The sequence below is a fragment of the Apis cerana genome, linkage group LG2 (assembly GCF_029169275.1).
Source record: "Apis cerana isolate GH-2021 linkage group LG2, AcerK_1.0, whole genome shotgun sequence".
NCBI lineage: Eukaryota > Metazoa > Arthropoda > Insecta > Hymenoptera > Apidae > Apis > Apis cerana.
In genome coordinates, this window is record NC_083853.1 from 8523496 (window position 1) to 8536569 (window position 13074).

Sequence of the window (13074 nt, forward strand, 5' to 3'; positions counted from 1 at the left end):
ATAGATCGATATTTTGCGATGTGGCGTAGCACAGGTTCCGCGCTTTTAATATTCGTAATACTCGGCACTCGAGAATCGACACGTAGATGGATAAATATGTTCGGTCGGCAATAATTATCGGTATAATTATTGCGCGATTATCCGTGGTAAAGAGGAAGTTTATCAATTCTCTCGTGCGTGTAGAAGGGTTTAAAGCATAGTCTTAGCTGGTTCGCCGCGTTGCCTAACGAAGCGATCAATACGCCTTATCAGCGATCTCCTAATCAGGGGATACACAGTGCAGGATGAAACCGCTACGGAATATCGTGTTTGATCAGACGAAACCCCTATTTACTGCTCCTGTCATCGAGTTAAAGTGTTTATTATCGCACTATTACCATATTGCATTGTATCGGGGTAAATCCTTGGCGAGTTATTCAGCCATACGATCATCCTTTAAACTGTTTTCCTTCCTGGGCTGCTTGCATTCTCACCAAACAGATCGTCAATGAAAATTTTGGATCCGTCCATAAATTTCGAATCTTTTATCGCCATTAAATTATCGCATAAATATATCTAACATATCTAAATTTTAGAAGCAAAATGTTATTACAGCACAATAAAATTAATTTTCTTACAATCTTTCCCAATTTTCGTCCCAATTACGCTTTATATATATATTAAAATCCTTTGTAAAATTAAATTTCATTTTAAATCGTGACTTTTGTTTGGTGAGAAACGCCGCAGCTTTAAAATTATCCCAGAAACGTTGAAAAGTTCTTGATTTTTTTATATTTAATTAACCAATATAAGAAGAATACGTTACATACATACGAAATGTATGTATGTAACAAGAAATAAATCGCGGACAACAACAAAATCCCACCGAACAAGTCACCATCAATTTCCCAGGGATTTGAAACGCGTTACACGAACCGAAAGTAGATCGACGAGCTTCTTAAGCGTATTATCGTCGATAGCATCGCGGTATGGTCGAGCGCAGGGCGGCCAAGAAAGCGGAAAGAGAGAGAGAGAGAGAGAGGGGGGGGCTTCTCCGTTGAAGCTCCGTTGCCGGTCAATGCAGACGAGCATAAATTTAGCATGCGTGCGTGGGTGAAGCCCAGCTAGCCGGCATGTCCGTGCCACGCCTGTTATTGTCCCCTTCCAATATCAAAGAGGGGACTACCTACGCGTTTAGGCTACCTGCAACTTCATCCCTAAAGCTTCCATAAAGTCCGTAAGATCGAATCGGAGACGATTCTCTTCTTTTCCTCGTCTCGACTCGAAGAAAAGGATCGTTAATTACCCTATTAATTGGCCACGCGAGATCCACTCCTTCTCCTCCTCCACGAGACTTCAATCCTTATTTTCGCATTCGTTGAATGAGCTTGAAAGATCGTTAGATCGACGTTTCCACGCTCCCTCGCCGCTCATTGTTTCGCGAGTTAAATGGAATTGCGTTGGAACGATTTCGAGAATTCGGGAACACTATTCCTTCTTCCTCGATTCCTTTATTTCGAGTTGAGAAAATTCAGAAAAGAAATTGGACCGCCACTTGCATGCGCGATATGCATGCACGGATGTATGAATGGGTTGTTCTCTCTTTGAGAAGGGGTTCGCGTTCGATTTCGATCAATCCTCGATTTTTAACCGCGATATTACGAACAACACCTGGCCGAGCCGCAAACTTTTCTTTCCCGATAATCGAAGGCCGACGAACGGTTAAAAGCGATCGTTTCTTCGTTCTTCTTTCTTTTTTTTCTTTTCTATTTCCCGTTTTTCGTCTTTCCGCTCTGGATTTTATTTTCTCCATCCTCCTTCCCCCTCTCCTTTCTCTCTCTCTCTCTCTCTCTTTCCTTTCCCGTAGTCGTGAATTTCGCGGCGTGAAGCAGTGTTAAACGTTATAAAAAAAATATGTTATTACGAAGCTCTTGGTTTTGCTCCCTTTTATCTCTGATAATGCATTTTGACCCATTTGTCCGGGGGTCGCAAAAAAAGAGTAGGTACGGTATAATCTTGGCACTTTAAGCGCACGCTACATGCCTATTAACCGATGCGGTAATTCGTCCGTTGAGCGGAGCGAGGCTGTGCCTCTCACAAAAGGGAATCCTCATCGACTGTATCTGTTACCGGTGGAGGGGAGGAGGGGAGGGGGAGGAGGGAGGAGGGGTTGCAACTGCCACCGGTGTCATTAAATATAATTAAAAACTGTCAGTTACGATTCTAGGAAAAATCGAAAAGAGTAATAGCGCGAAATTTGCTTAATTAACAGAGCAATTACCAACAGGGCGAAATATTGCTGCGCGCGCGCGGCACCGGTTCCCGGCGAGCAAGCGCGGATAATGAACGCACGATTACCAGAAGAACACATAATTACAGCCACTAAAAGATTATGGGAACAATGAATCAAAAGACCGACCCGGCCCTAATGCTTTTCTCGCTCTCGTATCGCGGGAAATTAATAAACGGGGGACCCTACTTGCCACCCTTAATGGGGATCGGAGATCGATGAGGAAGCTCTCCTCCTCCTCCCTCGAGTTGGTTCGTTGAAAATTGTGAAACTCGGGAAAATTCGAGTCGCCGTCGATTGTTCAAAATTTATCTTTTTCTTTTTCTTTTTTTTGAATTATATTTGATGATTAATTAGGACGAATGATAATGATAATCGAAGCAACTTTCTTTCGCTATTGTGAAATTTTTATTCGCTTGTCTCCACTCTCGTTCTCATTAGTCAAGCGGCTCGAGTTCGAAGAATTTGAAACGCTTCGCTTAATGCGAACCTGTTATTTCATCAAACTTGAAATATCCTTTTAAGTTCCGAGCGAAGTTAAAGTTTTTCTCGATAATTCCGCGACTCGAAAGGAACGAGTGCCGCGTGATGGAATGTTATTTCCACGTTTTATATCTGGCAATGATCCTTTGTACCAAGTCCACTTCTTTCTGAATTTCAAGTTCCGATCTTTAAATACGAATGCACGATTAACTTTGTCAAATAAAATGCCAAAAACCTCTACTGTCCAATCTGAATAATAAGAAAATTTCGAAATAATAAGAAAATTCCTCTCCTCATAATAAAAAAATGAAATCGGATAGAAATTATCGGGACGATACTGGAACAGAAGCTATCGTCTTCAATTATGGCACTGTAACAGAAATCGACGACGATGTCAGAAATAGGATCGAAAATAGGTGGAGCCGATCAAAGCGCGATGGCGTCGCGATATCGAAGGTTCGGCGTTTGACAAGGAGGAATCCGGCGCAATTAGTGTAGTGGCTCGGCAGCAATTACTCCGAGCAATGCGGTTGCATCGGGGAGAAGTGGAAGAGAGGGACTCATAGAGAGACGAACAAGCGTCAAAACAGTCTCATTAGGGTCATTAGCGTTCGACATTTGCGCTGCAAAGGACGGCTCGCGCGCAAGAGTGGCGGGTGCATGCCAGTGCACATTTTGTGTTCCGTGCCTTTCATGCATCAAAGATCCCGGCCCCCGTCGTGAAACCTTGCCACGAAGATGCGAACGCGTGGCCCAGTATCCCCATCCAACAGACCGCCGCTCGATAGACGCTTTTTGCAGTATCCCTATCCCCGGTCCCCCGTGAAACTTTCCATCTTCATGGTGGCGTGCCGCTTTTTTGCTCGTTTTCTTCCTTTTTTACGGAGTAGTGGATTCATCAACGGCGAAAGAACCACGATAGCGAGCTTGAAAGCTCGATGGGTGAGAATCAATTTTCCACCATCCGACTTGTTTGAGACGATGGAAAAAAAGAAAGAAAAAAAAAGAAGAGAAGAGAAGAGAAGAAAGGAAAAGAAAGAAAGACAGGTGAACACGAATTTGTGCTTTCGTCACTGGGTGCATTAGGGCATTGGCCGAGATTCAAGGGAAAGGCGATCGTTCCAACTTCTCGTTCCGTTAATCCGTTAATTAATCATCGAAGGGGGCGTTTGTTTGAATCGAAAGACAAAAGCGCGCTCGGCCTCAAAGCCTCTTGGCGAAACTCGTTCTCTCCTTTTCCCTTTTGGAATTGGACCGAGTGCACTCTCGCGCACTTTTTGCCTCGAGAGGAGGAGAGAAGGAGGTTCCTTTTCGCTTTCTTTGTCCCCATTTGTACCCATTCGTTCGTTCGTGGGTTCGTTCTTATCCCCCCCCGTCGGTTTCGCGCAGACACGCGTCTCGAGTAGCACGTGGCCATTTATTAAATTATCGAAGCGCAAAAGCGCGTTTGAAAAAAAAAAAAAAAATAAAAAAAAATGAAAAAAAGTAAAAAACGTCGCAGGAGAGGGCGCGTTCCCGTCAGGTCGTTGGTTTAGGCGCCGGATAACCCGTTTCGGATAAATATTCGCGTCGGAACGAGGAGGAGGCAAGGAGCAGCGGGGATTACTCGAAAGTCCTGCTCGACTTGTTCACCGAGCCACCTGAAAACCGCGGTTATAAAGGTTTTTTGCTTACCCCTTTCGAAGGGGTTGCCGCGCGCGCAATAATTTGAATAAGCCTTGCCCCTGTCAAAACAACCCTCGTCCCGAGACCAAGAAGTTTCCGAGGGGATTTTCCGCCGTGCAGCACCTCCGACCGCCTCTTTTTCAACCGACGGAGGGGGTTGGTGGCCAACGTAGTCACTGAATATTCCGTGTAACGTTCAAACAAACGAATTGCAAACACGCCACGCGAAAGTACGTTTTTTCATTCCCCTAATTTGATACACGCGTCCTTTCAACCGGCCGAATGTGTATAAGGTGTCTGGACGAGATGCACGAAAAAGTGAGGTTATTCGTGTCGGCCAGGTTTTTCGGATTGTTTCTTTTGTCCGCGTGAATAAGATAGTCGTTGAAACTGTTATTGTTACTATGCTTTTGAAAAAGTCTTTGTAAGTATTGTTTTCTATACTGTATATATAATTAATAGCGGCATTATCTCTATAAAGAAATTCTATTGAGATTCATAGAGGTATTTCTATAGTTTTTCCAAAAACACTTACGTTTATTTTTTTATATTAATGTTGTCAGCTGCATTCTCGCGCGAGAGTAAAAGGAAGGATTATCTCTGATTTCTCAAAAGAGACACCACCTACATCTTCTCCTCTCTGAAATATAATTCAATAACAAGTTGTACCATGAAATTCATTTTCACAAAGCGGAACGTTGCGAACGCATTGATAGTAAATCAATTCAACAACGAGTCAAGGATCTCAAGGATTTAATATATTCGATAAGACAAATCTTTTGAAAGATGTCCACTAATCCCAACTTTCATTCATCTACAAAACTCGTGACAAGCGAGACGAATAATTCTACAAAGAAAAAAGGAAAAAGGAAAAAATTGATACGTCGATAACGAAAAGACATCCACTTTTCGTTCACGCTCTACAAAACTGTGTGAAAATTGGCGAAATCGGCGCACAAAGAGGAAAGAAGATAAGAAAAAGATTTCGAAGGTTTTTAGCATAGCCGACTGGAAGAAGTGTGGAGAGTTGGACGCGAGTAATGAGGTATATTACGCGGACACTTTGAAACGTCGATGGTCGTCCCGTAAATTCCCAATTCCCGCAGCGCGCTACCCTTCGTTCTGGCTGCCGGTCGTGACCCTCCTCCTCGACCTTCAACCCGTGCCCGTCCCTCGTACCTTCCGTGACGGTGGTAAGTCCTCGAAACGTGGCCGTGGAAATCCGAAACTCCTCGGTTCTGCATTCATTCGCAGCCGCTGCATCGTGTTGCATCCGCGCCGATCGTTACTCACGGGACGCGAGCGAGAAACGCGTGCGACTCGGCTCGTTACGCCGAAATACGCTCGTGGAAAGACATGACGTATGACGTGGGTCGTGGCGAAGCGAGCGGCCCGTATATTCGCGGGAGACGAGCCGTTAATTGTCCCCTCCCTCCACGTCCGCGAATCGAATCGCGCTGATATGAAACCGTGGAACGCATCAGCCTGCAATTCTTCCCAGTTTATGATCCACTCGCGATTTATCGGGTAACTTGCAGAAACCTGGATCTCGAATCAACCGGTCGTTCGTTCTTTAATTGCGACGTCCGATTCGCCGCGAAGGAATTCTCGAAGGGAAAGGAGGGGGTTCGGGATTCGAAACCACGAAGTTGTGGTGGAAAAAGGGTGGATAGGGAACGAGGATTTACAAGTGTGTCGATATGAATTTTGTCAACGATCGAATTTACAACAAAAAAGAAATTGGTAATGCATAATTTAATAAATATGCGTTAAGACGCGAATGTATATTTCCTGTATAAGGGAAACTGTAACTTGTCTCGTAACATTGAGATTATATTCATGACAGGAATTACAGTTCAACTTTAACAAAGTGGGATCGTGTTTGTAACGAAGTTTGGAAGTTTAGCTTCGCGCCGGGTCGTTAAAAATTACATTGTAAATATATAACGCCACGTCAGAATTTTCTTAATAATTTTCTCAACTCGGTATTAATTGATCAACAAAAAATTTCGAAGCTCGCTTCAAAATTCCTCTCAATTCCGCCGAGAATAGAAACGCAGATGGGGGAAAATTTAGCTTACCTTCGGCTCGTAAACCGTGCTCGTGGTTATCGGGTGGCAAGGCGCCGCGGATAAAGAAATAATTTGAGCGTTAATCGCGCGAGGCATGGCGGCGGCAGTTTTCAAATTGATCGGATAAAGCCGCGTCACGAAACGTGCTAATTCACGCGGACACATCCGATACGTTAACTCTGGCCGGCCGAATGAAACGTTTTCGAGCCCCGGGCCCATAATCGTACGTCAACCGGAACTCGCGCGTTTCGAGATGCGGGGAGAGGCGGAATTCCATTTCGCCCATCTCTCCCTCTACGGATTCGCGGAACCCGCGCGTTTCGCCCAGGCTGTCTGCCGCGCGCGCTATAGCCGAGTTACGCTATGGTGTCATGGGAATCGGGGCTGATCGTTTTCCATCGTTTTGCATCGAGAGAACACCGTTCCCCCTCCTCCTCTCTCTCTCTCTCCCTCTCGTTTCTTCCGAGAAGGAGGATTGTCGGGCGAGAGAGGTCGGCTGTCTTGCCGGTGGAATACAAATGCGTCTACGATCCGCACGACTCGCACCCCGAAATCCAGACGTATTTGCTACGCACGGCCGCGTCGCCCATAATAATGCGCCACGAATTTAATCTCTCGGGTCCTATCGTAAATACGGTTCGCCTTGATTCACGGCCCGACCCGATACGAGCGTTCCGCAACCGGAGAGATGTCTCAGGTACGAAGGAATATTGGGTATATCTGTGTTGGAGGAACAGGAGCGTGGATTCCCTTTATTTATTCATTTGTTTATTTATTTATTCATTCGTGGAGAGGAATGTTTTTAACGTATATTATAAGTGAAACGTAAGGTACACGTTGTTGTGGATTTGGAAAATATGGGTGAGGTAAACCGTTCGATTTTTTGTTATAGGTGAAAGAAACGGATCTGAAAGTGTAGTAGTAATAAATTAGAATTAATGTAACGTTGAGGTGGATATAAATTTCGGGGCGCGACGATTGAAGGAAAGATTGATGGGTGTTTTAAGGAAGATGGATCTGCTTTTGAATCGCGGTGGATTTTCGCGTGTGATATTAATAACGAATATTAAACGATAAATTCAATAATCGTTTCCTAAGGGAACAAACGCGGAGAATGACAAATGGCCGTAGAATTGAATTAAAGAACCGTCATCGTTCGGAAACACGGTTCGTATCCGTAACGACACTTTCCCGCGGAAGCTGGAACTAATTTTGCGGAAATTTCGCTCCAATTCGCTCGATCCAGTCGCTAAACTGAATTAACTTGCGCGCGGGAGAGGTAAATTCGAATTAAACCGAAAAACAATCAAACCTTCTAATCTTGGGAGGAGCCTTGTCCCGAATCCGCGTCGCGCGACATTTTCATCAGCGCCAAAACACGCGGAACGATTAAAACGATTCCAAAGCAGCCAAGAGGATGGAGGATAGATTTAGCGCGCGACCTCCTCCCCTCCCTCGAGGAACAGAGAGAGTTTTGATCCAGCCAGCTGCCAAACTCGTTAAGATTCGCCTCGTTATCCCAACTACGCCGACTCAACTCGTTTACGTAAATTAATGCCCCGATAGTATCGGCTCGGGTTAACGTGGCGTAACAACTAACTATTCTTCTCTGGTTAAAAATACCAAGACTCTCTCTCTCTCTTTCTCGTTGACACGAGTATGCGACACGATCCTTCCACACATATATACATTCGTCTACAGGTTCACGACTCGTTTCCTAAAGCTCGTTTCGAGCGTTTCGGTAAAAGGGGGCGCGAAGCGACGAAGAAAAGAATGGAAAACTAGCGTGGAAGCACGCGACGAGGCGGGATACTCGCGAAACGGAGTAACGAGACGGCCGGCAAAAACGCGTCAGCCGAGACTAATTGCGAGACAGGCGATGACAGCGTTCCTCGTGGAAAAGACTGCCTTGCCGGGACGATCTGCCTTTTGCTCGATACACGCTGGATCCCCTTGCTGGACGACGCGACGGTGTAATGGCCGCCTTTTTTCCGCGCGATCGTTCGCCTCGAAATTCTGCTAATCCGCCCGAAAAATCGACGTGAATTTTGTCTCTTTCGGTTTAACCGATGTCTTTGATCGTGTACATTACATACGTATTAGATATATTGAGGAATAATAATAAGAGTTATTCTCGAAAGTATATTTTGGGAAATAAGAAAGTGGGGATTTTATCGATGAAAAGAATATTATTCTCGAATGGATTCGAAGATGTTCGCTGTTAAAATCGTGCTCGCATCTCCGCAAATGTGGAACGATATTTCTTTTTTAAATTGGTCGAACCGGACAAGCGTGAACTCGGAATATCGGCACGAAAGCGGAGATTTTTGGCGCGAAAGCCGGCCTTGTCATTCAAGTTTAATCGTATTCACGCGGCGGCCGTGTTAACGAGACGGTGCGCACGATTGATCGGTCGCATTTAATATTTACCCGGCTATCATTTCCGCTCGTTTAATTAAAGCGCGCCCCCAACCGGTCGCCTCCTTCGTTTTGAATCGCGATCGGTTCTCCCAGGATACGACCGGGATATTTACCGAACCAGATTCGCAACGAAATTAAATCGGTACACTCAATCATCTGCGCTTTCGTTACATCGTTTCACCCGTCGGTTTATCCTCGCCGCTTCTTTCCACGCTTCCCAGACTGTTGGTTTGGGAAAATCGTTCGAAGCTCTTCGTTTTTTGTTGTTTTTTTTTTTTTTTTCCTTCTCTTTTTTCGAGCGCTGGTGAACTTGGGATTAATCGTTGCCCGGGAGACACCGGCGGGCCGCATTAAGCGAGTTGTATGGATCTTATCAACCTGCTGTTACTTAATCGACCGTCCAGAATTAATTTCTGCCCTCCCCAGAATTTATAATCAAGCGTTAAATTACGACGCTTCGAGTAGTTTGTTCCTTAATCTTTTTTTATTTTCAATCCACCGTGATTTTAATTTTGATCGATCCGGGAACGGAAAATTTCGATTTTTCAGCGATGGATTAAAATTCTTCGTTTCTTTCTTTTTCCTTTTTTTTTTAATTTGCACATATTCTCCCATTATTATATCGTAACGTAAGTTTACATTTTTTTTAGCGATCGCGCGTACGCGTACGATACCTAGCGCTGTAATAAATACAATGATATGCAAATATGTTTTACAGCCCTGTCTATATTTTTTATCGCACGATTGCAAAAAAGATCGGCGAACGATATATCCGTTTATTATATCAAAGTTCGTGGAAACTGCAATATCTATATCTCGGCAAACAGTCAAAAACCTGAGTTATCGTGTCCACCGTTATTAATTCACCGCAATCTTATCACGCGTTACAACCCACAATCATGCAAATAAGATTCTTATCCAAACACGGGTAGGGCGATAACGATCGGGTAAACGAGTCGAAACAGTGGGTAAAAATTCGAACGTCGCGACCCCTCCGGTACACGGACAATTAAGCTTTTTGCGGTGGCTCGTTTTGCTACCAAATTACACAGTCGGACCGAGGTCCGGCGCGAATGGAAAAAATGCAGAAAACGCGGATCGGGTTGCCGTAAATCGTTGTCACTGGACAATGAGTTGAAGCAACGAAGACGAATCGTCCCTTTCTTCCGCTCGATTCTCGCGTCCTCCTTTTTTTCTCTTTTCTCTTTTTTTTTCTTCCACTCTCCGCGTGTTCCTCGCTCGCTGGATTTTCATTAATTTGTTCGTACAAGCTGTCGGATCGGAATCGGCATCCGGCGCCGCGTCTTTTGACGTTCCGCGGCGAGCATTCCTTCACCGTGCCTTTTACACCGATCCTCGCCGCTTATTCCACGCAGGGAGAATCGAGCAAATGTCGCAGTCATCGCGATCCTTGGTCAATAGAGAATTTCGATGATCGATGAATCGATCGCTAATGAAAGAATTTTCAAACGGGAAGAGGATTAAATCTTGGATTTAATTTCTTTCTGAGTGATGTGAAATTTGTAGGGAATAATTTGAGTCGAATATTTTTCTTTTTGGAATTTTTAAAAGATCATCGACTGGAGGAAATTTTAGATGGATATGAAGGTAAAACGATAATTTTAAGTAGCGAATTGCCTGTTTTCCTAATTCTGGAAAATATTTTAAGGAATATGACATCGAAGAAGTATATAAGCGATATAGTAGCGCTTCAATTTATATCACGAAGAAAAATTAAATGTAAGTAAAATGTAGATCTTCATGGTTCGTTAAAAGGGAAATAAAAGGCAAATAATTTAATACATTACGAAAAATATTGCTCGAATGTCTGACTACAGACAGTTTCATTCCCCTCGTTTCATTATTGCCTATTCGAACCAGGATATCTTGCACCTAATTACTACATTTTGCTACATATTTTATATTTATATATACTATCTCGAAACCTGTTTGATGAATAAAAATGATTCATATCATCAAACTCGTTAACTTTCTCACGACTACGAATATAAAACGACTACTATGCACTAATCACTACTCGTAAATGTATACAGTAACACTGTACTTTATTGGTCGTTCCTATATTTTTTAAGCATAACGTTTTGCATAATAAACTTGGTACAAAAATACTCCAATATCCAAGTATTTAAGTTAGCTTTTTTTCCCCTTAATCTTTACGATTTTATAGTAGCTACTTAAGCGAACTCTTCTATAATTTTCACACTACTTTAAGTAATATACAATATTGAATTAAAAAGAAAAAAAACTGTAATTTGTAGTTTTATTACAAACACACACACACATACATAATTCTACTTAATTTAAACATTGACAACAATAAAGTTTAAAAGCTTAATAAAATCAAGAATCAAAAGATTTTCAAATCCTTGACTTACAAAACACTTTCCATAACAAATTTATATTCCACACAGATCCATAATCCACACTGATCCATGTTCCATACAAATCCATACTCTACATAAATTCATATTTCATACAAATCCATATTCCACGCAAACCTATAATTCTACACAGATCCATATTCTGTACGAGGCTGCATCCCACACAGATCGATATTCCACACGCAAACAATCTATATCCCACACGTTTCGCACAACAACCCCGCGTCACTCTGGCCACCTTTACACGCAAAAGGTGTGTCCTCGTATATGTACACGGTGTCTGAAAAAAAAAAAGTTTGGCGCGGAAAGGGTTAATAGCAGCGGTGGTCGTCGCCTTTCCGGGCGACGCGTATCGATTGATAAATCGTCAAGCACCAGCTCGGCTTGTCCGACATCGCGGCTGACATCGAGTGTGTACGTGGCTCGCGTGAACAGACAGCCGAGATGGTAACTCGCCGCGGCTACTCGTCGACTGTACGCTTTTACAGATTGACCGAGAGAGAGAGAGAGAGAGAGCTCGTGTGCACGCAACGAGTCTAGATGCGTCCAACCGCACTTTCCATTTCTGTAATCTCAAAGAGGTCGACCGACCTGTCTCCTCCGCCTCCCTTCCTCGTCCACCCTCCGCTTTCGATCCGTTTTGCTCGTTGCCGCGTGTCGCGCTTTCGCGGCGCTGTGCCGCGCCTCGATCACTCTTGGAAACGAGTGTGGAGGGATATCTCGCTCCTTATACAGTAATATTTCGTTTTACGATGATTCCAGCGAATGCGTTCGGCTCGTTAGCTGGCTGCTTGAAATCTGTGTCACTCGAAATTTTCAACGTTGCATATTATTAATTGAACTGTGAGTTTTCATGCAGATATACTTTCCTACCACTTATATCTCGCGTGTATCTCTCGAGCACTTTTCATAAAGGAAAGTACGTAACGATAAAACAATAATAAGATGAATTTTTAACGTAGTTCGTCTTAAAATTTATGATACGGATAATGGTTTTGTCGCCAGTGAGAATTTAGTTACAATTTTTTCTCTTGAAACAATTTTATGCAAACTTTGGATCAACAAAGCCAAGTTTCCCTATCCCTGTGTCTTTTTTCTTTCCTTTTTTAGAAACAACTAGTTCAAAAAGCTAGCTCCAAAGTAGAAAAGTTGAGCGACACGCAAGCATTGTCGACAAGTTTCTGAACTCTGCCTCAAAAGGGAAACAAAACGTCCGCTCGTGAACGACACAGTTTCGCAGGATATAAACTGCAAGATGATCTTCTCGTGTTCATCATTTCGAAGAAAATTAATTCCCCGAGTCGAAATCGAAACTCTCTCCATCCACCAACGAGCAACCAACAAAACGTAAGATCCTGAAGAAAAAATTGATGCAGGAACGCACGAATTAATCTCGGGGGAAAATAAACGAATTCGCCCGTTCGAAATTTTAATTGCGCGGAAGGATCGATTTAATTAAAACGACATCGGTCTGAATAAATGCGGCAAGGATCCCCCGGAAACGCTTATCGCATTCGGATGGAAAGGAGAAGAAGCGCACGAAGCAAGAAGAATCATGGAAGTAGTGGAACGAAGTAAGATCGATAAGCGGAAATACGCGACGGATGGCCGGCCAACGAGTGAGCTTTATCCGAACGTTCCAATTACCGGCTTCGGATCTTGGATCTGCCTCCTTTTATTTGTACACCCTGTGTACGTGCTCACGCACACGCGGTTCTTACCTCGCGAGGCAGAACGGAGGGACACACGCGGTGCGCGCTCG

At 43.8% G+C, this 13074-nt stretch overlaps 1 protein-coding gene across 1 annotated transcript in view; it reads left to right on the forward strand.

The window, feature by feature from the left end:
- The window catches only part of LOC107996741 (SAGA-associated factor 29-like), a 228286-nt gene that overhangs the window by 143650 nt on the left and 71562 nt on the right, over positions 1-13074 (forward strand). The window lies entirely within an intron of this gene.